This window comes from Zalophus californianus, chromosome 1 (assembly GCF_009762305.2).
Source record: "Zalophus californianus isolate mZalCal1 chromosome 1, mZalCal1.pri.v2, whole genome shotgun sequence".
Taxonomy (NCBI): Eukaryota; Metazoa; Chordata; class Mammalia; order Carnivora; family Otariidae; genus Zalophus; species Zalophus californianus.
In genome coordinates this window covers 54,495,805-54,521,649 of record NC_045595.1, presented here as the reverse complement: position 1 = coordinate 54,521,649, position 25,845 = coordinate 54,495,805, and the positions used below count along the sequence as shown (strand labels likewise).

General features: G+C 37.8%; 1 protein-coding gene, 1 non-coding gene and 1 pseudogene across 4 annotated transcripts in view; 2 read left to right on the top strand and 1 right to left on the bottom strand.

Annotated features, from left to right (window-relative positions):
- Positions 1 to 25,845, top strand: part of TMCC1 (transmembrane and coiled-coil domain family 1) — a 251,422-nt gene that overhangs the window by 76,645 nt on the left and 148,932 nt on the right. Inside the window, exon 2 of one of the 3 annotated variants that reach the window (XM_027584070.2) lies at positions 22,379 to 22,479. The exons of the other annotated variants lie outside the window; for them this stretch is intronic. The gene's annotated coding sequence lies outside the window, so the exon portion shown is untranslated. The remainder of the gene's footprint in view (positions 1 to 22,378; positions 22,480 to 25,845) is intronic. 3 annotated transcript variants of the gene reach the window in all.
- On the top strand, positions 1,313 to 6,701 carry LOC113917550 (annotated as a pseudogene).
- On the bottom strand, positions 10,767 to 10,870 carry LOC113919062. The gene has a single exon (XR_003518801.1). It is a non-coding gene; the product is annotated as a U6 spliceosomal RNA (small nuclear RNA).

Below are 25,845 nucleotides of genomic sequence, written 5' to 3'. Positions count from 1 at the left end.
CAAATTAATGGTGATTGCTTTTCTTTACGCCATTTCAGCTTTCAGAAATTTTCATATGAATGCTGTATTTTGGAAAGTGTGAGAAATCTATATAAAATATTACAGTTGTGAAGGGACATGAATTCTAGGGCAGGAAATTTTAAGTACCTCCTTGATACGTGGGCACATATCTGAAGGATGGGAGGAAACCAAGAAATATCTGCCTAAGGAGCAGGCTGGGCAGAGGGAAGAGCAAAGGGAAAGGTTCCAAAAGCCTCTGTTATAAAGAAATTTTACTGAAATTGGTTTTTCTTGGCATTGTTAAGGGGAGAGGATGATAATGCCCGTCAAGGCCATAAGTCATAACCTCTTGTTTATGCATGCCAGATAGGTGAGGAACAATACTTAGAACAGTTCTTACTAATGAGGGTTTGATTTATGTGTATTAAATTTATGTTGTATGGTTTATATGTTAATGCTTTTCACATTGTGAAAAATTCAACTGGGTAAAATTTAAAGATCTTACTGGCTTTATTTAACAATTCATAACTTGGGCAGCATCCCTTATAGCAAACTTAGGAGCTCTGAAGAGCTGTACAAAGTTTTATAGACAGAAAGGACCAGATACAAGGAAGTTTCACTAGGCAAAAATCAGATTGATATTGCTGTGTTTACTTTCCCTGCAGGGAGTCTCAGGAGTTATCAGGTAGATTACCTAACTAATACTGATTGGGTAATCCCTGATTTGTTGGTTTAAGAGTACCTTTCTGGGAGAGGTGAAACCGTAACTAGATTCTCAGTTTGATAACGTGGGGCTTAGTAGAAGTGACTCCATTTTTAGCCAGTTGTCTTGTTTTTAAACTATCTTAGATCCTTTTATGTAGCTTTTAAAGATTTTATTATTTATTTATTTATTTGAGAGAGAGAGAGAGAATGAGAGAGAGAACACGAGAGGGGGGAGGGTCAGAGGGAGAAGCAGACTCCCTGCTGAGCAGGGAGCCCGATGTGGGGCTTGATCCCGGGACTCCAGGATCATGACCTGAGCTGAAGGCAGTTGCTTAACCAACTGAGCCACCCAGGCGCCCCTTTTATGTAGCTTTTAGAATAGTCATGTCAGTTACCTCTTCTAAGGTATAGTTTCAGGTACCTTTTCTCCCAAAGTGTATTTGTCCACTTTGTCACATTCTTTTTATGTACATACTTGAATATACATAAATACTTAATACTATTCAGACACATTTCTAAATATGGAAATTGAAGTTTTCTTTTTCATTAAATGGGACATTTCTTTATGCTGAAGACTTTTTATTCCACCAATAACTATCTCTTAAGTATGCCTCAGTTGGAGATTAGCACTTTGAGAGTTATGAGAGCTACATATAAATTGTGTTACGGCCTTATTCTCAAAGACCTTACAGTCTTGGGGGTTGGCAAGATTTATTCCACCAATAACTATCTCTTAAGTATGCCTCAGCTGGAGATTAGCACTTTGAGAGTTATGGGAGCTACATATAAATTGTGTTACAGCCTTATTCTCAAAGACTTTACAGTCTTGGGGGGTGGCAAGATTTACGATTTATGTAAGTGGCAACTAAAGAAGCAGTGCGATGTGGTGTAATCAAGTCCAGAAGTCAGGGGCCTGCGGTTTTAGATTCTGAGAATGACTTGTTTCTGTTATTAAATATCACTGTGACCTTAAACAAATTAAATTTCATAGGTTTCATTTCCTTCATTTTTCAGATGAGGTCATTACTTCTAATTCGAAAATGCCACAGATTAAACTTGTACTTCCCAGTCTTTTTCATGGTACACATAGAAAATTAAAATATCTGTCCAGCACAGCAGGGTAAAGTGATGACATGTTCATAGCCAGGGTAGTTGATCCAGTCACTGTAGGCTCCACTTGACCACCTGGAGGTCTGAGGTGATTAGTATCTACAGCATAATTGTAACCCATCCTTGTGGTTAAAAGCTTCAATAGAACAATATAAAATCTGATGTTTACTGAATTAAGGGCAGTAGAAGTTCAGAGAAGGGGGAGCTAAGTATGTGGTCATGTTACCGTCAGGGACTTTATAGAGCATGTGCTCCTTGGAGGATGTCTTAGGAGTATGAGGCACAGTAAGTATAGATCTTCTCCATCCTAAGACAACACAATACCTGCAAATTTCAAGTTTCAAAATAGCTGAGATGTGCTTATTTGTTTGCTTATGAGAGAGAGAGAGAGAGTTTGTGCATGGGAGGTGAGGTGGGAGGGAGAGAAAGAGAATCCCAGGCAGGCTCCATGCCCAGAGCGGAGCTCAACATGGGGCTTGATCTCACAACCCTGAGATCATGACCTGAGTCGAAATCAAGTGTCAGATGCTTAACTGACTGAGCCGTCCAGGTGCCTGAGATGTACTTTATAGTTTTCTCCTTCTTGGAGAAAAACGAAACAAAACCAAACCCCAATTGTGAGTCTCTGGAGGGCTAGGAACATGTATTATTTATCTTTATTTCCTACCTAGAACCCTAATCCTAACCAGTATGAGGACTGGTAAAACATTTAGAGGAAGTAATGAGAGAAGATTGGAAGAGTGCGTAATTATGTATAGCTGATTCTTAAAATCTCTGTTTAGGGGAGAAGGCTTTGATTTAGTATTATAAATGTGAAACTAAATAATTTGGATGATGTGATTGGAAATAGGGAGCCCTCAGTATGGATTTTTGAAAGGTGGTTTGCATGTTGAAAATGTATTTTTTTAAATAGTTATGATCAAGATGGAATAAAATAGGAAAACAGCTAAGGTATCAGGGAGCTCCCTGAGAAGTTATTGTCATGTAGTGTAAGCATCTACCAGCTTTATAATAAAACATTCAGTTGTTTATTTCTATGGGAAAAGTCCTTTTGAATGTCATTGTTAGAAATGGTTTGTAGATTCCCAGACTGGCCCCAAAATTCCATTCCTCCAAACTCTAGGTGAAATATTATACACTATTTCACAATTACAGTGGTAACTAAATAGTGAAATAATACTAAGCAATGCTATTTAAATACCCCTTATTTTATAAAACAGTAAACATAAATAAGATCTTTTTTCTTGCCATTAATTCTGAGAAAGAATAAGCTTAATTAAAGGGAAATGCGAAGGTAGATGCAAACTTTGGAAGCTAATGAAGGGAAAGTTCAAGGTTAGTCATCCTAGTCTGTTAAGGTTACTATCACTTCAGAGCTCACTCTTTCATTTTCCTGTTAATAGGTGAATTTAGAAAAATGAGTATTATCTTTATTAGGCTGCAGTTAGGGAAGTTTTGTGGGTTATTTACAGTATGGACAGAGAGAAGGAGAATTTTTTTGTAATGCTTGGCTGGATCTGGAAATTAAAGAGTAAAGGGTTGGGGCAGGCAGGTAGGGTGGAAAGAGGAAGTAGGATTACTCTTCCTGGTAATCCCCTCTGTTTGGTGGCTAAGAGCCCAAGTGCTGGGATGATTTCACACTGAAAAGGCTGAACCAACCTGATAGAATCATGATTTCCAGGTCTACATATGGATTTTCCATAAAACAATTGGATAGATGTGGGCAGAGGACAAGGGAGAGGCACTGCCTGTCACCTTTCCCCATACTGGAGGGCCCATGTAGCACTGCCCCAGGTGATTTTTCTGCCTCCAGGCTGGCACATCAGGAGCAGAAGCAGCTTCAGGCTGCTTTCCTGGGCCCATATCTCCACAAGGTGGAATCGGGGCTGGGAATGCCCAGAAGGACTTCTCACCAAGGCCAACACTTGGCAGAGGCACAGAGAGCTCAGTGTCTGCTGCTTTCTGGAGTCCGTCTTTGAATTAGCTCTCAAAAACCCCATTCTTTCTCATTCTCAATCTCATTCTTAAACTGATTAAGATAATATGTAGATTTGGAGTTTGAGGATTACCCAGGGTTTATAAATAAGGGACCCTGCCACCTTGGTTAATCACGACAGGATGGCATCCAGCTCTGTTAATATGAAAGGGAGTTTTGTTTTGTTTTTTAAGTAGGCTCCATGTGGGGCTTGAACTCACAGTCCTGAGATCAAGACGTGAGCTGAGATCAAGATCGGGATTCCTAACTGACTGAGCCACCCAGGCACTCCTGAAAGGGAGATCTCTTAAGATTGAATTAGTTGAGCTATGAGCAAAACCTGAAAGCTCAGAAGTACTGTTCTGTGGGGAAGAAATGAGGTGGTGGGAGGGGTAGTTCCTATTGCTGACCACCAGGTGGTGCCCGTAAGCCAAGATCAGCAGGTGGAAGTGAGGTGATGACTGTCCTATGGACAGGACATTAATAAATATGGGATTATGACTTGAGAAATAATTAGCACAGGAGATCATTAGGATATGAGCTGGATTAAGTACAGTGACTATGATGTAGTCATAGTGTAAATATGCCCTTTGTAAATATTGAACTGAAATGATAACTATGGAAATGAATAGATAATAGAAGACTAGGTAAGACTTAATGACTGTTAGAATTTTAAAAACTTAAAGGTAAACAAAATTTAAAACCTAAAGATTTGCTTGGGAGAAGTAGTAAGATAATGTCCATTTTCCACAAAATAGCTGAAAAATTATAATCTTTGATGAACACCAATAGAGATTTGTTTTCTGTATATTTAGGGTCAGGTAGGTGACACTGTCAAGGGAATATTTTTTCTTGACAAGGGAATAATAGGAATTTGGAAAAGTAGGAATAATCCAGAGATGGAGATATATTTTGGCTTTTTAGTTGTTTTCTGTTAAAGGTACTTTATAGAACAAAACTTGGTTGCCAAAATAAGTAATCTTTAGTTTTATTGACCCTAGTTCAGAGGTCCAGAATGTGTGTTTCTTTTAATATAGTATATTTATGTAGTGGTCCAAGAGATATTTTGATTATCCTTAATGATCTTATATTGACATTTAATATGGTTGTCATAAGGGTGAAATTGAGGGTATATCTAGGATGTTCTTGAACTTGGTAAATTTGTTTTGCAGAGTTATCATAAGGATGCTTCTAAAGTGTTTTTTTATATTTTTAAAAATATGAGTTACATTCCTCTGTTTGAAACAGCAGCTTTTGTGATGAAGGCTCAACATAAAACAATGTTCAGTTCACGCTTTAAGTTAGATATAACCTCCTTTTCCTTTACATTATAAAACAGATACATACTTCAGAGTAATTAGACCTCTAAAGGAATATAATATGTGGCCTCACTTCTGCTTTTCCCTTTTATTCACAAGGGATTTGGGTACTTTATCAGTAGCTTTGATTCTTAGTTGTGGGGGGAATTTTGGCAACCAGAGTCCCACTACTCTTTTGTTTATCCATAACACTGTTAAACTGTCTTCCCTTGTGACTATTAGTTTCCAAAGACTCATAGGTAGATAAATAGATAATCTAGACAGAAGGATAGACCAGGATCATGTATTATATAAGGTAATCACTAGAACAGATTGATTTTTTTTTTCCCCCCAGAGATGAGAGTACAACGTTTTATCTCAAGAAAGATAGGCAACTTTGGCAGGTTAGCACAATGTTGGGCTTAGTAAGTATTTGTTAAAATTTGATTTATTTTGAGTGCACTCGGTGGCTCGTAGGGGAAGATGGTGGCTGCTCCTTTGGAGGAGAGGGATTGAGAGGGGTGGAGGGAAGAAGTGGGGGGCAGGGGGAGACATTCCTGACAGTGAAGACAAACCCTTCGCTCACCATTCATTAGGAGCTCTGCTCAGCGCTGGAGGTGTCGTAGGACTAATACATCACCATAGCTACAGAAATTGGTTCTCCTCCCCGTTTTTTCCATATGCCTTGGTTCCAGCACCAAGCACCTCGACAACTATTTTATAAACCACCTGATTTGCACAGCAGCAAGCAATGCAGCAGCTTACCTTTGATGGAAAATGGATGAGAAAAGCAGTAAACTGAAAAACCATAGAGTATAATCCGTCTGTAATTAAGTATTTGGAGAATAGAATATGGCAAAGAGACCAGAGAGATACGTGGGCAATTCAGCCTGATGCAGGTTATTATAATGATTTGGTCCCACCTATAGGGATGTTGAATAATCCTATGAATGCAATAACAACAAAATTTGTTAGAACATCAACTAATAAAGTGTCCAGTATTTGTTGTTAGGTGGACTCCAGAAAGAAGACCGTTGGTCACTGGAGCTTCTAGTAGAGAGTTCACCTTGTGGAATGGACTCACCTTCAGTTTTGAAACAATATTACAGGCTCATGATAGCCGAGTGAGGGCCATGACTTGGTCACATAATGACATGTGGATGTTGACAGCAGACCATGGAGGATATGTGAAATATTGGCAGTCGAACATGAACAATGTCAAGATGTTCCAGGCACATAAGGAGGCGATTAGAGAGGCCAGGTTTATACACAGTATTCCATTTTCTGTAGTCCCTACTGTCATGGTTAAATTACTCTCTAAGTGTATTCTGGGTGCAGAGATGCATGGACTCTGTCAGATTCTGGGATACTTTCTGCACCCTATAAACACAATATTTTTCTTTGTTTTCACATGCTCACCATTTTGCTGGCATTTTTCTGAAGTAGTGTTGTCCGGGTATCAGCCTTTGCAATATGTTAGAGATGTATTGTCTGCCGCATTTTGCACTGGTTTTCTCTTTTCATTTATGGTTAATGTGTATAAGTTGTTCCTTTGTATTACCTACTGTGTAAGACAAGACTCTTTCATTCCGAATAAGGAATTCAGTCTTTAATTATTTAAAAAAAATTTGACTTACTTTGATACTATGTCATTGTGACCTATGGTCTTGTCAGTCAGTAGAAGACTAGATTTCACTTTGGAGCTTTTATACTTAAGGGTTACAATATGTATTTGCATTGATTTCTGTCTCTTATTTTATATATAGATGGACTTTGAAAATACCTTTTCCTAAATAGAATCATTTTAGATATATAAAAGATGTTTGATTTTAAAAATCTTGGGGCACCTGGGTGGCTCAGTTGGTTAAGCGTCCCACTCTTGATTTTGGCTCAGGTCGTGATCTTGGGGTTGTGAGATTGGGCCTTGTGTTGGGCTCCACGCTGGACGTGGAGTCTGCTTAAGATTCTCTCTCTCCCTCTGCCCCTTCCCCCATTAAAAAATTAATCTTACGACAAGTCTCTTTGTAAAAAGAGTTAATAAGGATTTATTGGTTTATATATTATAAGAATATTCATACCTCCAGCCAAAGATCAAGTCAGATATCAAGAACTGACAAATATATTTTATTTTATCATAATCACATCTAACTGGAATAAGGAGCCCTGACTCACATTTCAAAGTTGTAATAATGAGGAAGTTAAGAATTTAGAAACTTTGGGTTACAAAATGAGTCCCTTGCAACACATGATTTTCAGCTAGTAGATCTGGCTGTTTCCAAGTGATTAGCAAAGACTCAGACTGCTAAGCTTTAGAGACAATCCTAACTAAACTCCTCATTTTACAGGCCCAGGGTGTTAAAACCTGCTTGAGGTTATATAGCTAATTATGAAAGATACCAGGTCCAGATCCCTGGGTTCCCTCTGATTCTGTGTTTATTAGCATTCTTGCCTTTTTATCCTGTTGATCATGTCAGAGAACTGAAGAATAGCAGTTCTGTCAAGTAGGAGAAAGTTTTTTTCTTTTTTCAGATAGTGGTAACTAGATCAGCTTGTTTGAATGAGGGCAGAAATCTAAGAGCAGGGACAAAGACTGATTTCATTCTGTTTGGTTTCTTATGCTATTACTTTTAAATAATTCTTGTTTTCTTTTTCAGATGAGTAGCAATGGAAATAAAATACTGTAGTGATTCCTTAGAGTTACTTCAATACCATTCATCATTAAAATATGAGCAGTGACTTTCTAGATTCTTACATATCTAAACAAAATAATAAGAAAATGGAGTAATTATTTACAGGGTCTAAGATAAGGCCTCTTCTATTTACTGAGGTAACCAGTTAAATATACAGTCTCTGTGTATATTTCTGCATTATGAGGTTGAGGGTGGGGGGAAGAGAGCTCATAATTGTAGTCTCACACTGACCACAAAATAAAGTTGGAGAATTATAGTTAAGAAAGGGGGATGAAGGTGAGAACCATCCCTCTGTCATCTTCTTATTGCCCTAAGATAGCAAGAAATCTGCCCTGAGAATGCTGAATTTTATTTTATTTTATTTTTTAAAGATTTTATTTATTTGAGAGAGAGAATGAGAGAGAGCACGAGAGGGAAGAGGGTCAGAGGGAGAAACAGACTCCCCGCCGAGCAGGGAGCCCAATGTGGGACTCGATCCTGGGACTCCAGGACCATGACCTGAGCCGAAGGCAGTCGCTTAACCAACTGAGCCACCCAGGCGCCTGAGAATGCTGAATTTTAGTGACTCATTCAATAATTGAGAATCTTTTCCATGTAGTTGGTAATGATCTTTGCAAGGATGTTTTGTGGAGGTGAGTTTGTTTTAATATTATTATGTGGGATCATACTCAGCTTATCTTGTATCTAAGGTATGTGAGATCTTGTTTATGTATATAATGTAGTTTACATTGCATGTCAGCTTTTTGAGGTAGTTCTGATCTCCCTTTTTTAAATTTAATTTTTAATTTTTTACAAATGAAGTAATTAGGGCTTAGGGGAAATTTTAAACTTGCTTGAGACCAGAGAGCTAGTACATGGCTGAGTCTTAATTTTTTGTGCTCATTCCACTATAGCACAGATGCCTCAGTATTGTACATTTTTATCATGTACTTAGTGTGAGGGGTGTAATAGAAAGGCAGAGGGTATAGAAGATCTTAGAAGAATCTAGACTGCCAAAAAATCGGTAACCTGTTAGTTAGATGCCTACATCCAAGGAGACTAATTTTCCTGAAACACCTAAGGAAAAAAATTAAACAGTTGGTCTTAGCAATTAAAGTAAGCTATGAAGTCCAATAATTAACTCTTATATTAGAAATGAATAAAGTAGAAATTTAGATAAAAGAGTAGAAGTTTCCCATTGGTTTCCACATCCACTGTCAAAAGGCCACAGTGAGATTTCTGGAAGTCCAGAAGCCAACAGTCTTAACCTCCAAATAGTGCTTTAAAGTAGGAAATGCAAGGATATTTATCTTTGCTTCACGTAATTTGACTGGCAGGTAACCCGATGGTAGCAATGATTCTTTTTAAAACATTTATTATGATTATTATTTAAGAAGCCCCAAGACGGGGCTCGAACTCCACGAGATCAAGACTGGAATTGAGATCAAGAGTTGGACGCTTAACCAACTGAGCCACCTAGGTGCCTCAGCAGTAATTCTTTTTTTTTTTTTTTTAAGATTTTATTTATTTATTTGACAGAGAGATGGCAAGAGAGGGAACACAAGCAAGGGGAGCGGGAGAGGGAGAAGCAGGATCATGACCTGAGCTGAAGGCAGACGCTCAGCACCTGAGCCACCCAGGCGCCCCGGCAATGATTCTTTTTAATTCTCTGCTTTTAGGGTTGTTTCCCCCCTGCCAAGTTGCTACAGCTATCTGAAGGGTAAGGCAAGAATTCTGGAGCATTGTCCTAAAGGAAGTTCCACTTACCTTTTGAGACTTTTCGTTAACACAGTATCTTAGGTTGGAAGGTACTTCTACAGTCATTTTATTCAGCTCTGTCATATTCTCCCCAAGTGGTTATATGGCCTCAGAATCTCCCAAAGAAGTCCATTCTACTATGGATTCCTCTGTTAGACAAATCTAACCTATTAAACTGAAATCTATATTAAATTGTGTTTCTCCAGTTAGGGCCAATCAGAGTATATAGTGCCTTTGCAGGCAGGGATTTCTTTCAAAATATGTTTCTGAAAAATCCCTTTTCTAGGTGAATAATCCCTAATCCTTGGGGCTCCCCCCCCGCTTCCTTGATTTTATTTATTTATTTGACACACAGAGAGAGAGTTCGAGCGCACAAGCAGGGAGAGCAGAGCGGCAGGCAGAGAGAGAGGGAGAAGCAGGCTCCGCAAGAAGCAGGGAGCCCAATGCAGGGCTCGATCCCAGGACCCTGGGATCATGACCTGAACTGAAGGCAGATGATTAACTGAGTGAGCCACCCAGTGCCCTGGATATTCTTTTTTTATTTTTTAATTCAGCAAATATTTATTGATCCAAGCATTCTAAGTGCTAGAATGCAATAGTGAATCCTTAGTATAAACGCTATACTGTGAAATATTACTGTCTCTTATTTATTTATTTGTTTGTTTTAAAAGGTTTTATTTATTTATTTGACAGAGAGAGACAGCAAGAGAGGGAACACAAGCAGGGGGAGTGGGAGAGGGAGAAGCAGTCTTCCTCTAAGCAGGGAGCTCCATGCGGGGCTCGATCCCAGGACTCTGGGATCATGACCTGAGCCAAAGGCAGATGCTTAAGCGACTGAGCCACCCGGGCGCCCCTACTATCTCTATTTTATAAGTGAGGAAAACAGAAGATTGAGCTTGAAGTGATTTACCAAGTTCACACAACTGGTTAGAAGTTTACTGGATATGAGAACCATGCCTTTCTAGCTCCAGAAGTCATGCTTTTGACCACTATTCTGTTGTTGCGGGTCTTGCCAAGAATAATCTCATAGCAATCGATATAGTCTAGAATAGATAGCTCAAGGAGAAGGTTGGCCTAAAGAGTGGCTTAAAAATACTTTCTAGCTATGAGATTCAGAGGATTCTTGGGATACTAAATGAATTGGGAGCCTCCTGGGACTCGACTAGAAAACTACACAGCAGGTAGATTCTTGACAGTCACAGATCTAAATTTGTGGTTTCAGCAATTCACTAAGTACCCCAGAGGTCCGTGACAAATATGGAATGCTTCACAGATTTGAATATCATCCTTGTGCACGGGCCATGCTAATCAATTCTGTTGTTCCATTTTTGTATATATGCTGCTGAAGCAAGCACTGGAGTGTTCTTCCATATCATAGTTTTGAGTACTTAGTCATACTGGTCCATCAACTTTTTTTTTTTTTTAAGATTTTATTTATTTGAGAGAGAGAGTGCATGAGAGGGGGTAGGGTCAGAGGGAGAAGCAGACTCCCCACTGAGCAGGGAGTCCGATACGGGACTCGATTCCGGGACTCCAGGATCATGACCTGAGCCGAAGGCAGTCGCTTAACCAACTGAGCCACCCAGGCACCCTGGTCCATCAACTCTTGATTATTCCAGTTCTTCAGTATTCCTCTTAAATTATGGTGTCTAGAACAGAACATAATACCCAGATATGTATATAGCAGGAACTAGAGCTGAGCTATTACTTTCCTAATTCTAAGGTACTGTTTGGTTCTTTTAATGTACACAGCTCCATTTTGAAATTGTTTTTCCTTTTTGCAATCTGACTTATTTTTCTTATCTTTAATTTTCATTTGGTGAAATTCATAGAATTCAGTACAATTGAAATTTTTATAGATAGTGACTTAAACATGACAGATGCTTAGTAGTTTTGAGAATGTTTGAAAAGAAGACTTTTCTGAAGAACTTACCTCTTGTTTCTAAAATACTTGCTTTTAAGAGTGAGATGCTTTTGGGGCGCCTGGGTGACTCAGTCGGTTAAGCATTTGCCTTCGGCTCAGGTCATGATCTCAGGGTCGTGGGATCGAGTCCCACATCGGGCTGCCTGCTCTGCGGGAAGCCTGATTCTCCCTCTCCCACTCCCCCTGCTTGTGTTCCCTCTCTCTCTCTGTCTCTCTCTGTCAAATAAATAAATAAAATCTTAAAAAAAAAAAGTGAGGTGCTTTCAAATTATATCTTCTTTTACTGTGATCTTAAAGGTGGGAAATGTCACTTAATTTTTCCTACCTTCAGCACCTGATTTTCCTTACCTTATATTTGTAGTATTATTTAATGTATGGACATGTTCAAATCAGAATAATTAAAAGTTTTGTGGCATGTTTAAGAATCTAGTAATGTATTATACTTAGATCTTCAGGAACTTTTGTTTTAAAATCATTGCTCAATTCTTTTTGTTTTTGTTTTAATTTTTTTAAAGTAGGCTCCATGCCCATGGTGGAGCCCAACATGGGGCTTGAACTCATGACCCTGAAATCAAGACCTGAGCTGAGATCAAGAGTCGGATGCTTAACCGACTGAGCCACCCAGGCACCCCAACAATGTCTTCTTTAATGTCTGTTTGGTGATACTTGAAGTCCAAAGAGGTTTTGTCTTCAAAACAGAACAGTAATTCCCAGCTCAAAGTAATAGAAATTTTAGCCTACTGAGGTAAAAGTCATCTCTGGGATTGCAATAAAGTGTGTTTTCAGGAAATCAGATGTGATGACGGGGGAGGAGTCTAGGTCTGTACGGGACAAAGAGGAAGAAATTCTTCTTAGCCATTTATTTCCTCTTAGGGGAGGGTAAGATAGCAAATGTTGCTTATCCATCATATTTGTGATAACATGATCTTATACTTCACAGAGATTTTTTATTAAAAATAGTATTGACACTTTCATTGAGGCTGTTAGAAAAATTTGATCTTACAGTGCAAGTTGTAATCGGGAAAGCAGTATTTGATATTTGAATATTGCTTTCCTTGTTTGGATGTGAAATTTTTTAGTTGGAGAGAAATTCTCGTATTTGATTTCTGAGCTAGAGTCTTAATCAGATGTTGACAATTTAATTTGAACATAAATCATTTTAGCAAATGTCAGTGGCAGGGAATTCATTTCCTGGTTTACTTGGGAAGGATGTTACTAGGAAGCTTTAGTATCATGATTTCTAGAGGCCCTCTGCTGACACCCTCTGGTATTGCTGAGAGTAATGTTTGATGAAGTAACATGCTAATTCTTCTGTATTATACTAGTGATTCTTAACAGCCTGCAGTGTATTTTAAACACAATTTTCTTGGTTAATACTAATATAATCCCAAAGTCTTATTTTTAATGACCAACCAGGTTATGGAACTAATTCTTTTGTTTTTATTGAAGTATAATTGACATACAATATCCTTTAGTTTCAGATGTACATTATAGTGATTTGCTATTTTCATACATTATGAAATGATCCCTAGTGATAAGTGTAGTTACCATCTGTCATCATACAGAGTTATTACAATATTATTGCCTATATTCCCTATGCTGTACATTATGTCCCCATGACTTACTTATAACTGGAAGTTTGTACCTCTTTATCCTCTTCATCTATTTCCCCTCCCCCTCCGGTAACCAGCAGTTTGTTTCCTGTATCAATGAGTCAGTTTCTGTTTTGTATATTTTGTTTTTTAGATTCCACATATAAGTGAAATCATATGGTATTTGTCTTTCTTTGATTTATTTCATTTAGCATAATACCCACTGCGTCTATTCAGGTTGGTGCAAATGGTAAGATTCCATTCTATTTTATGGCTAATACTCTGTTGTGTATATATACCATGTCTTCTTTATCCATTCATCTATCCATGAACACTTTGGGTGGCTTATGAATCTTGGTTGTTGTAAATAATGCTTCAGTGAGCATAGGGATGCATATACCTCTTCATGCAATCCCAGAGTCTTATTTTTAATTACCAGCCAGGTTATGGAACTAACTGTTCATGAATGTTGGCCTAAATTCTGAACTTTGCAAAGATTCTTATGGTTAGTAAATAATAGGATTTTTACTTTGTTTAGGAAGGTTGTTTTGGTTTTAAGTAAGAGAAAGTTGAAAATGTACCTTGAAAACCTAATTTAATGTAAATGTGCTTCCCTTTTTACGATCCTAGATTGTAGAAGATCCTAGATACGGCAGCTTTCCAAAGACTCAATCTTTATTCTCTTGCCTTGCTTTTAGAATTTACTTACAACATGAACATTTTCTTTAATAACTTAAAGTATTTCCTATATTTGACTCTATTAAAGCATTTTGGGAGTATGCTCTAAATAGCATTGTAATTGAAAAGCTGATTTCAAGGACAACAATATAATTTTAAACGTTAATTAAAATGGACCTTGGTGTCTTCTTGGGATCACTTCCGATGTTAGTATTCTGAGGACTCCAGCTTAGGACTTTAAATGTAGATAAATTTAGTTAAATTAGGTTTAATTTTTTGATTTAGGTTGGAGAGATAATGAAAGATATCCTTATAGGTTCCTTTTTCTCTGTGGGTGTGTATGTGTGTATGTGTCCACACAGTTGTCACATGCATGGTAGACTTGTTGGAGAGCTGAATAATCCATTGCTCTGTACTCTTTTCCAAGAAAGTCTGTTTATTATTTTGATACTTTGAAAGCTTATTTGGGTGCCATTAATTTCTCATGATGAATATTTATTTATACGTGGTTCATGATATCATGACGATGAGCATTTAATATCCACCTTGGATCCATAATCATATAGGTAGGTTCCCTATGACCTACTATTTAAAAAAAATAAATAAAAGAAAGGACATTAACTGTCTAGAGTATTGGCCTCCAAATTATTTTCCTCACCCTCACCTTTAGCGTATCTCTAATATTTTTGTGTTACAAATCGTGCACATATAATTGTTCCTATAAATAACATCCGTCATATAACTTAAAAAATAAAAGGATGTGATAGTAATATAAATGGAAGTTATAATGTTTTCTTTCCGCAGTCCATTGGATTGTCTTGCATACATACCGGGGTGCATGTATCCTATATTTAGATCAAGATTAAAAGAATAATTTTCCTCTAAAGAATTTTTGGATAATATGAAAATCTTTTATATTTACCTTAGGATTGTGATGCTAACCACAATATAAGAACAGATTTTACAACAGAACTGTACAGTTTTGAGGTAGGCTGTATTGGGAAGATCAGGCAAAAGCTGGAGAACCACACATCATGCATGTTGTAGGAAATATCTGTGACTCCAATTGAGAGTCTGGCTGGACTAAACAACCTTTGATACTCCTAAATTCTGTCACTGTAGGTAGGAATTCATAGGTGGAACATTTAAATTAGAAACACTGTAGGAAAGCCAGCCTGTGAATGAAGATCTGGAACAGGACTACACTGGGAAATTGTTCCACTTCTTCATCCAGACCTTCTGCTCTGAACTTCTCCTGCTGTTTTCTTTAGAAATTTGATGATTTCTGATTCTCAAGCCATCTCCACATAGGAGAAAGTTTTAATGCCTCTTATAAGCCTATAGCTTGACTATATGGGAGAGTAATATATAAGTAAGGAATTCCAACAATGAACTTACCGACAAACTTTTACTCTGCTTCTTTATACCAAATAAAAAGAGAAGCAAGGAGAAAGAGAACATGAAGCAAGTTTAGAGTGAACAGTTATTGTAAAGTGTATAATATCTTAGATTACTTAGTAAATAAATTCCCTCTAAAAGATGTAAGTACTATTTAATTAAAAATAATTTGTTCTGCAGTATAATTGAATAGCTTCACTTTTTTAAGCTCAAAATTGTATCACCATAAAAACAAAAACTTTAGTATCCATATACCCCTTCCTTTCTCTTTTTTCTTTTTGGTGAGGGGATGGTTTTGTGAAATCCAGTTAGCAAAGATAAGCCAGGAATAAACTTAACAGCAGCTTTTTCACTATACTTGATTTGAGTATTGTGCTACAGAGTTCCTACTTAGGTTTCTCGGTTGTGGTGGTGGTTTTCTTCTCCCCTGAAACACCCTCTTCTCTCTCATTGTTCACATAGAGGCAGAAGCCCTTCTGTTCCAATGAGTCTAAGAGTCTCAAATGCTGGAATTGTGACTTGAGATTTTTTTAAATGGCTAATCCTGCATTTGTTGAGATTTCCCTCTCAAGTACCACTTTTCTTTTTAAAATATGAAAACCACAGAAAGGCCATAAAAGTGAAAGAGAGTCCTAATTCTGATCTGTTTATTTCTGAGTGTTTCTTTCTATAAATCTTAATAATGGAGTAGTACATCATAGGAACTGAAGATCCGTATAACCTACCCCATATGGATGTTCTGTGGAAAATGTTTTCTGGAACTTTAGTGAAATAGGTTATAGAACATAATATAATCTTGGGGAGCATATGTTGTGTTTATTAATAAAAGTCTCATATGTTAAGTGGCTATGCAAATACACATCTAAATAACCACCTATTATAGTGTAGCAGTAGAATATCTTAAACATTGTTTTCTGGTATTAGCTCACCAGAGGCTTTCCAACAACATTGAACTTGTTTTCAACGATTGTAGATTGTTCAGGCCACAACTATACATTCTTCAAGGTTGAAGAACAGTGTCCATGCTTTCTTTTGCTTCGAACTGTTGTCTGGTACAAGATGCAAAACAGTTGAAAACAATTTACCCACTTTGTTATTGAAACTGATGTTTGTGATTGGAAACATTTCTCTGATAAGCTTCTTTCCATTTTCCATTTTCCTTGGGTATCATACAGTGTCTTTACAAAATTTGTGATGAGTTACACCAAACATAGAATCAAATTAAGTTTAAGCAGATAAATACTTGTGAGGTTAATTTATTCTTCTTAGAAATGTTCCCCCAGAGGGCTTTCAGGTATACGGTGATCTTGCTTAAGTTTCTTGGCAAAAAGATGGAATTCAGGCTGTTTTCTGTTGTCAGAAGTTGAGCTTTGTGAGAATGGGAATAAAGATTTTATGATCTGATTACAGCTCAGGAGACTTTAGGCCACAGTATAAATTACCTGCCTTGGGATGTATATCCCTTGTTTTTTGCTCCTAGTCCTATGGCCTTATCTTTTAGTTGCATTCACGTGCAGAGATTTGTGGATTGGTACCAACATCTAAGACAAGCTTGACTTTTTTTATCTTGTTTTCATCATTATAAGGATTTGTAACTCTAGTGTTTTACTAAATAAAGTCAATTGAATAAAAAAATTTTCTTATTTAGAGGGGTCACACTTTGTCACATATAGACTATGTTTACTGAGTATTTTTTTCCTTTTAGTGGGATTTACCTAAAAATTAGGTAAAAAAGAATTAGCTACTGTTGAAACTGGCAAAAAAAAAATCTTTGCAAGAGGAATTGATGTTTATATAAGGAAAGAACATTCATCTGTGTCTCTCCTTTACTACAGCACACAACTACACTTTACTTCTGGTCACGAGATGTGTGGCTTCCTCCCCACCGACACCGAGCACTTCTCTGCAATACCAGCTGGGTGTTCCACAATTTGATGCAATTCTGACCTTACCTGAGGATAGGTTCAGATCCCACAGAGTAAGAGCACAGCCCCACAAGACTGCCTCCCCTCCCCCTTCAGCTGCCATTGGCAAATCCAGGTTTTCACCTGTGCTTTGACCAGCTGGCTATAGATCAGATGATCCCACCACTCACCCCTTGGGTTCCATTAATTTGCTAGAGTGGCTTACAGAACTCAGGAAAATATTTTACTTACTAGATTACAGGTTTATTATAAAAGGATATAACTCCAGAATGGCCAAGAGATGCAAAGGGCAAGGTATATGGGAAGAGGCGCAGAGCTTCCATGCCTTCTAGGTATGTCTCCTTCCCAGAACCTCCATGTATTCACCACCCTGGAAGTTCTCAGAACCCATAGTTAAGGCATTTTTGTGGGAGCTTCATTACATGGACATGATTGATTAGATCACTGGCCTGTGGTAATTGATCACAATCTGCAGTCCCTCCTTAATACCTTGGAGGTGAGGGTGGGTGGGGCTGAAAGTTCCAACTCTAATTACATGGTTGGTTCCCCTGGCAACCATCTCCCATCCTATGGTTAACTAGCGGCTTTCTTCAAGTCACCGCATTAACATAAAATCAGGTGTGGTTGAATGGGGGCTTGTTTTGAATAATATGTTCCTTTATGTTCCAAGCTATTTTAGGATCTAAGGACAAAAGACCAAATACTGTAACAAAAGATGCTCCCTTTGCTCTTAAATGCTTAGGAAATTCCAAGAGTTTGGGGAGCTATGAGCCAATAACTAGATCAAAGACCAAAGAATATTTATTACAAATTACATATTTATTACATATCATATGCTGAAAATGTCAAAGCCATTCTTTTTTGTATTATTGAATGTTTTGAGTCTATATTTTTCTGTAGAGACTTTCTCCTTTTTTTTTTTTTTAAGATTTTATTTATTTACTTGACAGCGAGAGCAGGAACACAAGCAGGGGGAGTGGGAGAGGGAGAAGCAGGCCTCCTGCCGAACAGGGAGCCCGATGTGGGGCTCGATCCCAGGACCCTGGGATCATGATCTGAGCCGAAGGCAGACGCTTAACGACTGAGCCACTCAGGCACCCTCTCTCTCCTTAAAGATTAGAACCCTTGGGATTTTTCTTCCTGTTAGCTCTTATCATTCATTGTTTGTAGCTTCACAGTTCTGTATTGTCCTGGTACTGTTTTTTTGAAATCATAGCTGGAAACTCTGAAAAGCATTTTGACAAATGAAGACTGAATCGTGACCTTAGACCAACAATAAGCTGCAGGAACAAATTAAGCTAAGAAATTAATATTATTTCAGGGGCGCCTGGGTGGCTCAGTTGGTTAAGCGACTGTCTTCGGCTCATCATGATCCCAGGGTCCTGGGATGGAGTCCTGCATCAGGCTCCCTGCTCAGCGGGAAGCCTGCTTCTCCCTCTGCTGTTCTCTCTCTCTCTCTCTCTCTCTCTCTCTCTGTCAAATAAATAAATAAAATCTTTTTTTTTTAAAGATTTTATTTATTTATTAGAGAGAGAATGAGAGAGAGAGAGCACAAATGGGAAGAGGGTCAGAGGGAGAAGCAGACTCCCCGCCGAGCAGGGAGTCCGATGTGGGACTCGATCCCGGGACTCCAGGATAATGACCTGAGCCGAAGGCAGTCGCTTAACCAACTGAGCCACCCAGGTGCCCCAATAAATAAAATCTTAAAAAAAATTAATATTGTTTCAGATATATATTTTTGTCTTTAGTCTTTCAGAGAAGTGTGAAACCAAAAATTTAAAAGTTGTCTCTTTGCTTTTCAACACAATTAGAAGTATAAAACATTCTACTTGCTTATAAATTTGCTTAAATTTTTTGTGAAGGAGTTTCTGTAGACTCATATACTACCATTTTTCAGATTCTTAGAGGCTCTCACAAACAAATGTTTTTTCACCATATCTAACCCAAGGAAAATTAATTTTAACCTTTATGTTTATCATTAAAACATTAAAAAAAAAGCCACTAATCAGAACTCTCTATATTCTGTTTCCTTTCTCAGGCAACAGTTTTTCAGGAATTTATTTAAATATTTTCTAAATAATATGCTTATGCCATTTGTTTCTGTTGTAGATACTATCTGTTGATTTCCTGCAATGAAGATGATGATTAAGCTCCCTTATCTTTCCTGCCCACATCTTAATAAATTTTAAATTTTGATAAACTGTTTACATAGGCCAATGTAAATATTTTTACATTGTTGGGGAATGGAAAATTTTCCTCTGTCCTTTGAGGTTCTTTTGGCTGGTATAAGAATTAAATTGACATAAGACAGATTAAGAGGAGAAATCATATTTGATTATTTAAATAAGGTGGCTCCATAAGAATATGAGGCCCACAGGAAGTCAGGCAGTTGAGGCTTATATACCATCCAGAACTAAGGAGAAGTGGGTAGGGGCCTGGGACTTCAAAGGAAAGGAAGACAATTACAGGAAGAAGAAAAAGAATAAATGTTTGGTAAACAGATATTTGCTGGATCATACAGATCCATTGGGGCGTAGAGAGGAATTGTAACAAACAGACTTTGCTCCCTGTCTACCACACCAAGTTCAGATTATACTGTAAGTTACCTGTGGTGATAGCTCCCTTCCTGGAGCAGGTCTTCTATCAATTCTTTTAGGCATTTGGGGGGAAGGTCAAAGTTTCTTTGTGAGCCTCTGATTCTTAAAAATAATTAACCTAGAATCATCCACATGCCAAAGATACACATTATGGGGTGGCAAATTCTGCTCTGTTCCAACAGCTTGAACCTTATAAGTACAATATGATTACATTTTCCTTTTTATACAGTTTTTGTTGTCTCTGGAGTTAATTGCTTCAATTTTGATTGTTCTTTCTAGCTGTAATTGGGTCATTTCCAAGTTCTGAAAGAGCTACGCATCTTCTGAATACTTTTAAAAACATTGTGTGTTCTTCTCAGTTTCATCATCTTGTTGCCCTCGCTTCTCCAATTTGAATGGATTACTTTATTTTTTAAAAGATTTTATTTATTTATTTGACAGAGAGAGACACAGCGAGAGAGGGAACACAAGCAGGGGGAGTGGGAGAGGGAGAAGCAGGCTTCCCGCGGAGCAGGGAGCCCGATGTGGGGCTCAATCCCAGGACCCTGGGATCATGACCTGAGCCAAAGATAGACGCTTAACAACTGAGCCACCCAGGCGCCCCTGAAGGGATTACTTTAAAAGACTGTTGTGCACCTTTTGTCCTGGGACTCCCTTCATCTGTTAATAAATAACAGATTCCCTGTTTCTTTGATTTAATGTTGTCTTCTTTATTGCTTTATTCCTTTCTTTTCATGAAGCACATTCTCCAAGAGCCTTACAAAAAAGGATGCATAGGAGGTAATTTTTTAGAAATTGTGCCCATTTGGGGGCTTCTCGGTGGCTCAGTCAGTTACGTGAATGACACTTGATTTTGGCTCAAGTCATGATATCAGGGTCATGAGATCAAGCCCCATGTTGGGGCCTGCACTGAGTGTGGAGCTTGCTTACGATTCTCTCTCTCTCCCTCTGCCCCCTCCCACTTGGCTACATCCATGCACACCCTCTTGCTCCACAAAGAAAAAAAATTATGCCCCATTTCAAAATTCCTTTATTTTACTCTAATACTTCATTTACTGTAATACTTCATTGACTTGGTGTGGAATTTTATGTTGGATAGAATTTCCTCATACAATTTTTAAGCATTGTGTTTTTATTTACTCATTGCTAGTATTGCTTTTGAAAAATCTGATGCCATACTGATTCTTGATCCTCTGGATAGCATCTGGTTTTTTTCTCTAGAATTTTCAGAAGTCTTCTCTTTATTGTCCTGAGGTTTTACAAGTTGTTCCTTGGTGTGAGTCTTATTGGCATTTGTTGGGTTGGATACTTAGGGGTCCTTTTAATCTGGAAAACTCAAAGATTGGATCTTGAAACATTTGTTTTAGAGAACTATTGTATATTAATTGTTATTCCATCAAAACCAAAAATTTATTTTCCCCACACCTCTCACTCACCTGCCAAGCACTTATCTGATTGGAGAAAAGCTGATTTTGTTAAAAAAATTTTATTATGTAACATTTTATTCATATTAAGAAAACTACGTAAGCTGTGATGATACAGAATAATAAACAAATGACCTATCAACTGACCACACAACTTAAGAATGGGAACATTACCATCACCATGCTCTTGGAACCATATGTGATTCTCCTACTGTCCAAAATTTTGTATTTCATTCACTTTATTTTTTATTTTTATTTTTTAAAGATTTTATTTATTTGACAGAGACACAGTGAGAGAGGGAACACAAGCAGGGGGAGTGGGAGAGGGAGAAGCAGGCTTCCCACTGAGCAGGGAGCCTGATGCGGGGTTTGATCTCAGGACCCTATCATCTGAGCCGAAGGCAGACGCTTAACGACTGAGCCACCCAGGTGCCCCATCACTTTAGTTTTTAAAATGTAGTTAATTATGTATGTATGTGACACTAAGCGAACTGTTCTTAGTTGTACTTGTTTGGGGGACTTTATTAAATGGTATTATAGTTTATGTAGTCTTGTATAACTTGCTTTTTATGCAAAGATAACATGCCTGAGGTTGATCCATATTATTGCATATAGCCATAGTTCACTTACATTATTTAATTTTTTTCTGTACTTAGTTTGTGTTCTTTTGTTAGTCAGATTGAGTCTCCTGATGTACTCTTTTGTGTCTTTCTTTTATTCTAATTTCTGGGAAATTTCCTTAAAACTTATTTCCCAATCCTTCTCTTAAATATTTCTTTGTTAGAGGCTTTTCTCAAAAGTCTAGTCATCCATGGCTTTCTCTTCTTATTTGAGAGAGGCATTAAAATGCTCTGGGAAGCTATCCTTTGTGAAGGCTTTTGTAGGTTGATGGTTTTTACCATAGAGTAATTAGGCAGAGATCCATTTTATTGGAGGCCCCTCCCAATTGTCAGTGTGTATAGGTCTTTTTTTCAGTTTTTTTTTTTTTTAAGATTTTTTATTTATTTGATAGAGACACAGCGAGAGAGGGAACACAAGCAGGGGGAAGTGGGAGAGGGAGAAGCAGGCTCCCAGCCGAGCAGGCAGCCTGATGTGGGGCTCGATCCCAGGACCCTGGGATTATGACCTGAGCCAAAGGCAGACGCTTAACGACTGAGCCACCCAGGCGCCCCTCTTCAGTCAGTTTTTCCAGAGGAATTGTTCAAACTCTTGCCTTTGGGAGTGGGTGGATGATGGCAGTGGTAATAAGCCTGGCTGCATGTGTTCTGGAAGACTGGGAAGAGGACTGAAATTCTCGCCTCTCAGTTTAATCCTTCTGTCCTCAGAATGGTACCTCACCCCAGCCTTCATCTGCATCTAGAGTCTCTCAGTCTGGAATCCTTCTGGTCCCTTGTTTCAGTGCACCTTTGGACTGATCACCTGTGTGGTAGGAGAATGATCTGCTGATCCGACTGCTTATTATAAATAGTTTTAACCAGTTCTTCTATTTTCAGGCCCAACTCTGTGCCCTTGCTTTTAAAGGAGTCCCTAATACTTGTGTAAGTCCTGACCTTTCTGTAGTTTTAGCATAAGTTGGCTTGTTTCTTGTTGATTTCCTCATACCACCTACTACTCTGCTGAACACTTACCTGACCGGAGAAAAACTGAAGTTTTAAGTCATTTATTATTGACCATCTGTTTTTCACCTTCCAAAATTTTATTGACATCTCTTATCTACTGCTGTGTCCTCTCTAGTTCTCTCTGTCTTGGTGTGTGTGTGTGCATTTTATTATTTAATTTTAGTAGAAAGCCAAAGTGAATGTGTTTAATCTTTCATGTTTACTCCATTAATTCCCCTTTAAAGAGGCTTTTATTAGAGTAGAAATTTGAGGGATTTCGATACAGATATGCCCTCTAAAGTCGTCTTTGTCCACAAAGTAGAAATCACAAAAACATTCATTTCTGAAATAAACAAAAGTCAAGGTATGGAAACAATCCACCAGTGACTGAATGGATAAAGAAAATGTGGTGTGTGTTTGTGTATTTCATATATATGATATGTAGAATATTAGCCATAAAAAATAATGAAATCTTGGCATTTGTACCAACATGGATCTACCTTGAGGGCATTATACTAAGTGAAATAAATCAGAGAAAGACAAATACTATATGGTCTCACTTGTATGTAGAATCTTAAAGAACAAAAAACAGCAAAGAAAACCCCACCAAAAAGGCTCAAGCTCGTGGATATAGAGGATGGTTCCTTGAGGTAGGGGGTGAAAGTAGGTGAAGGGGACCCAAGTACAAACTTCCGTTTATAAAATAAATAATCATGGGGATGTATTGTACAACGCGGTGACTATAGTTAATAATACTGTATTGCACATCTGAAAGTTGGTAAGAGTAGAATTAAAAGTTCTTATAAGAAAAGAATTTTTATGGTAGCAGATGTTAAGACTTACTGTTGTGATCATTTTGTAATATATGCAAATATCGGATCATTATGGTGTACACCTGAAACTAATATATGTGTCCATTATACCTCAATTAAAAAAAAAGCATAATTCCTTTTGTCTAATAAATCCACTTCTAGGAACTCCTCAACATGTTTGCACACATTTAAACTATAAAAAGAAAAATATAGAGAGCCACTATTGTGAAATAGAAAAGACAGACTTCAATCCATTTGTTTCTTCCTATTAGCCCCTAAAAGGACAGCATTTCTTTTCTTTTAAAGATTTATTTGTTTATTTTAGAGAGAGAGTGTGCACGAAGGGGGGAGGGGCAGAGGGAGAGGGATAGGGAGAGAGAGAATCTCAAACAGATTCCATGTTAAGCACAGAGCCTGGTGTGGGACTTGTTCTCACGACCCTGAGATCATGACCTGAGCTGAAATCAGGAGTTGATAAGCCACCCAGGTGCCTCTGGACAGCATTTCTATAGCAAAATCACCTTTGTAGTTATCTTCTGTCTCACATTCTCTTTATTGAATAGCTAAACGTGAACTTCATTGGCCCAGAGTGTTGTAGACAGAATAGTCTTTTTAAAATTTGATTTTAGGGGCACCTGGGTGGCTCAGTCAGTTAAGTGTTTGCCTTTAGCTCAAGTCATGATCTCAGTGTCCTGGGATCAAGCCTCGTATTGGGCTCCCTGCTCAGCGGGGAGTCTGCTTCTCCCTCTCCCTCTGTCCCTCCTCCTGCTTGTGTTCTCTCTCTCTCTCTCAAATAAATAAAAAATCTTAAAAAAAATTAAATTTGATTTTAGAAATTAAAACTCACAAATCTTGAGTTGGGTGAAGGAAATCTTGATTACGTTTAACTGAACCCTGGATTTTATTAGGTCTTACACTTAAGTATTACTTTGGACCATATAACATTGCCAATATTTGAGCAGTTTGGGCTTACAAAAATGGTAATTTTGTGTAATTCAGCATAACAGAGTTAAAGGACTTCAGCAGTTTAGTTAATAGACCCTTCTGTCCAATGTAGAAATTCTTTTTTTTTTTTTTTAAGATTTTTATTTATTTTAAGATTTTATTTGTCTGTCAGAGAGACAGAGCACAAGCAGGGGGAGCTGCAGGCCAAGGGAGAACCTGGCTCCCCGCTGAGCAAGGAGCCCGATGCAGGACTTGTTCCCAGGACCCTGGGATCATGACCTGAACCAAAGGCAGGCACTTAACCAACTGAGCCACTTAAGAGTTCCTAGAAGTTTGTTCTGTAGCATTCTTGGAAACATTCCTGTAGGAGGAAAGGATGAAATAAAATGACAGCCTAATGCTATGTAAGAGGGAGAGTTGAGGTCCTCGTTTAGTGTAACTTCTAGGTTCTAGAGCTCTATCAGAGTCCCTTTTATGTTCTAGAAATTCCACACTACTGAGGCTAGAGGTTCTAAGTTCTGTGGAGTACCAGTTTGATACAAAACACTTGTGGATATGAACACTAACACACACTACCTAAAGACCTGGCTGCCATGCTATATATCTGTATAGGATATCAATAAATATCAAGATAGCTGGAATAGTATTGCTTAATTTTATTTACTTTGTATATAATTTGCATCTATATTTCCTTAAGTTAGTTTGTAGTTGAGCTTTAAAATTATAATATGACTGCTGAGGTTTAAAACATTGTAGAAATAAAATAGACAACAACAATGGCAAAAAGGATGGGGGAGAGTTAATGGAGTCAAATTGCTGTTAAGGTCTTGTTTGGAATGTGGTTAAAGTAGACTGTAGAAAGTTAGGAATGTGTATTATTATTTTCTGGGTAACCACTAAAAGAATAACACAAAAATGTGTAACTAATAGAAGAAATAAAATGGAATATTAAAACTAGTTGACTAATAGAAAAGCAGGAAAAGAAGAATAAAGAACTCATGGGATAAATTTAAAATAAATAGCAAGATGGAACTAAAAAGACAGGAAAAGATAATACCATGCAAATACTAGCCAAAAGAAAGGTGATTAAGCTGTGTTAATATCAGATAACTTAGTTACTAAGGCAAGAAGTATTACTAAAGATAAAGAATGACATTTCATAATGCTAAAGTGGTTCTCTCAATAGAAAGATATAATAATCCTAAACAACCTTCTCTTGTTCCTTGGTTTGCCAGCCATTCATATGTGTGGTCTTTGGGTCTTTTCTTTTGACTAGTGTTCTCATTTTTTACTGCTAGAGATGTTTCTTTAGTCTGTGAGGGAAGAGTTGTTCCTTTGTCTCTCTGACTGTGGTACTGTCATATTCAACATGCTCTGGGCATTTAAACAATTGGATGGGGTACCACTTGAGAGAACAAAACCTCAGAATTATAATTA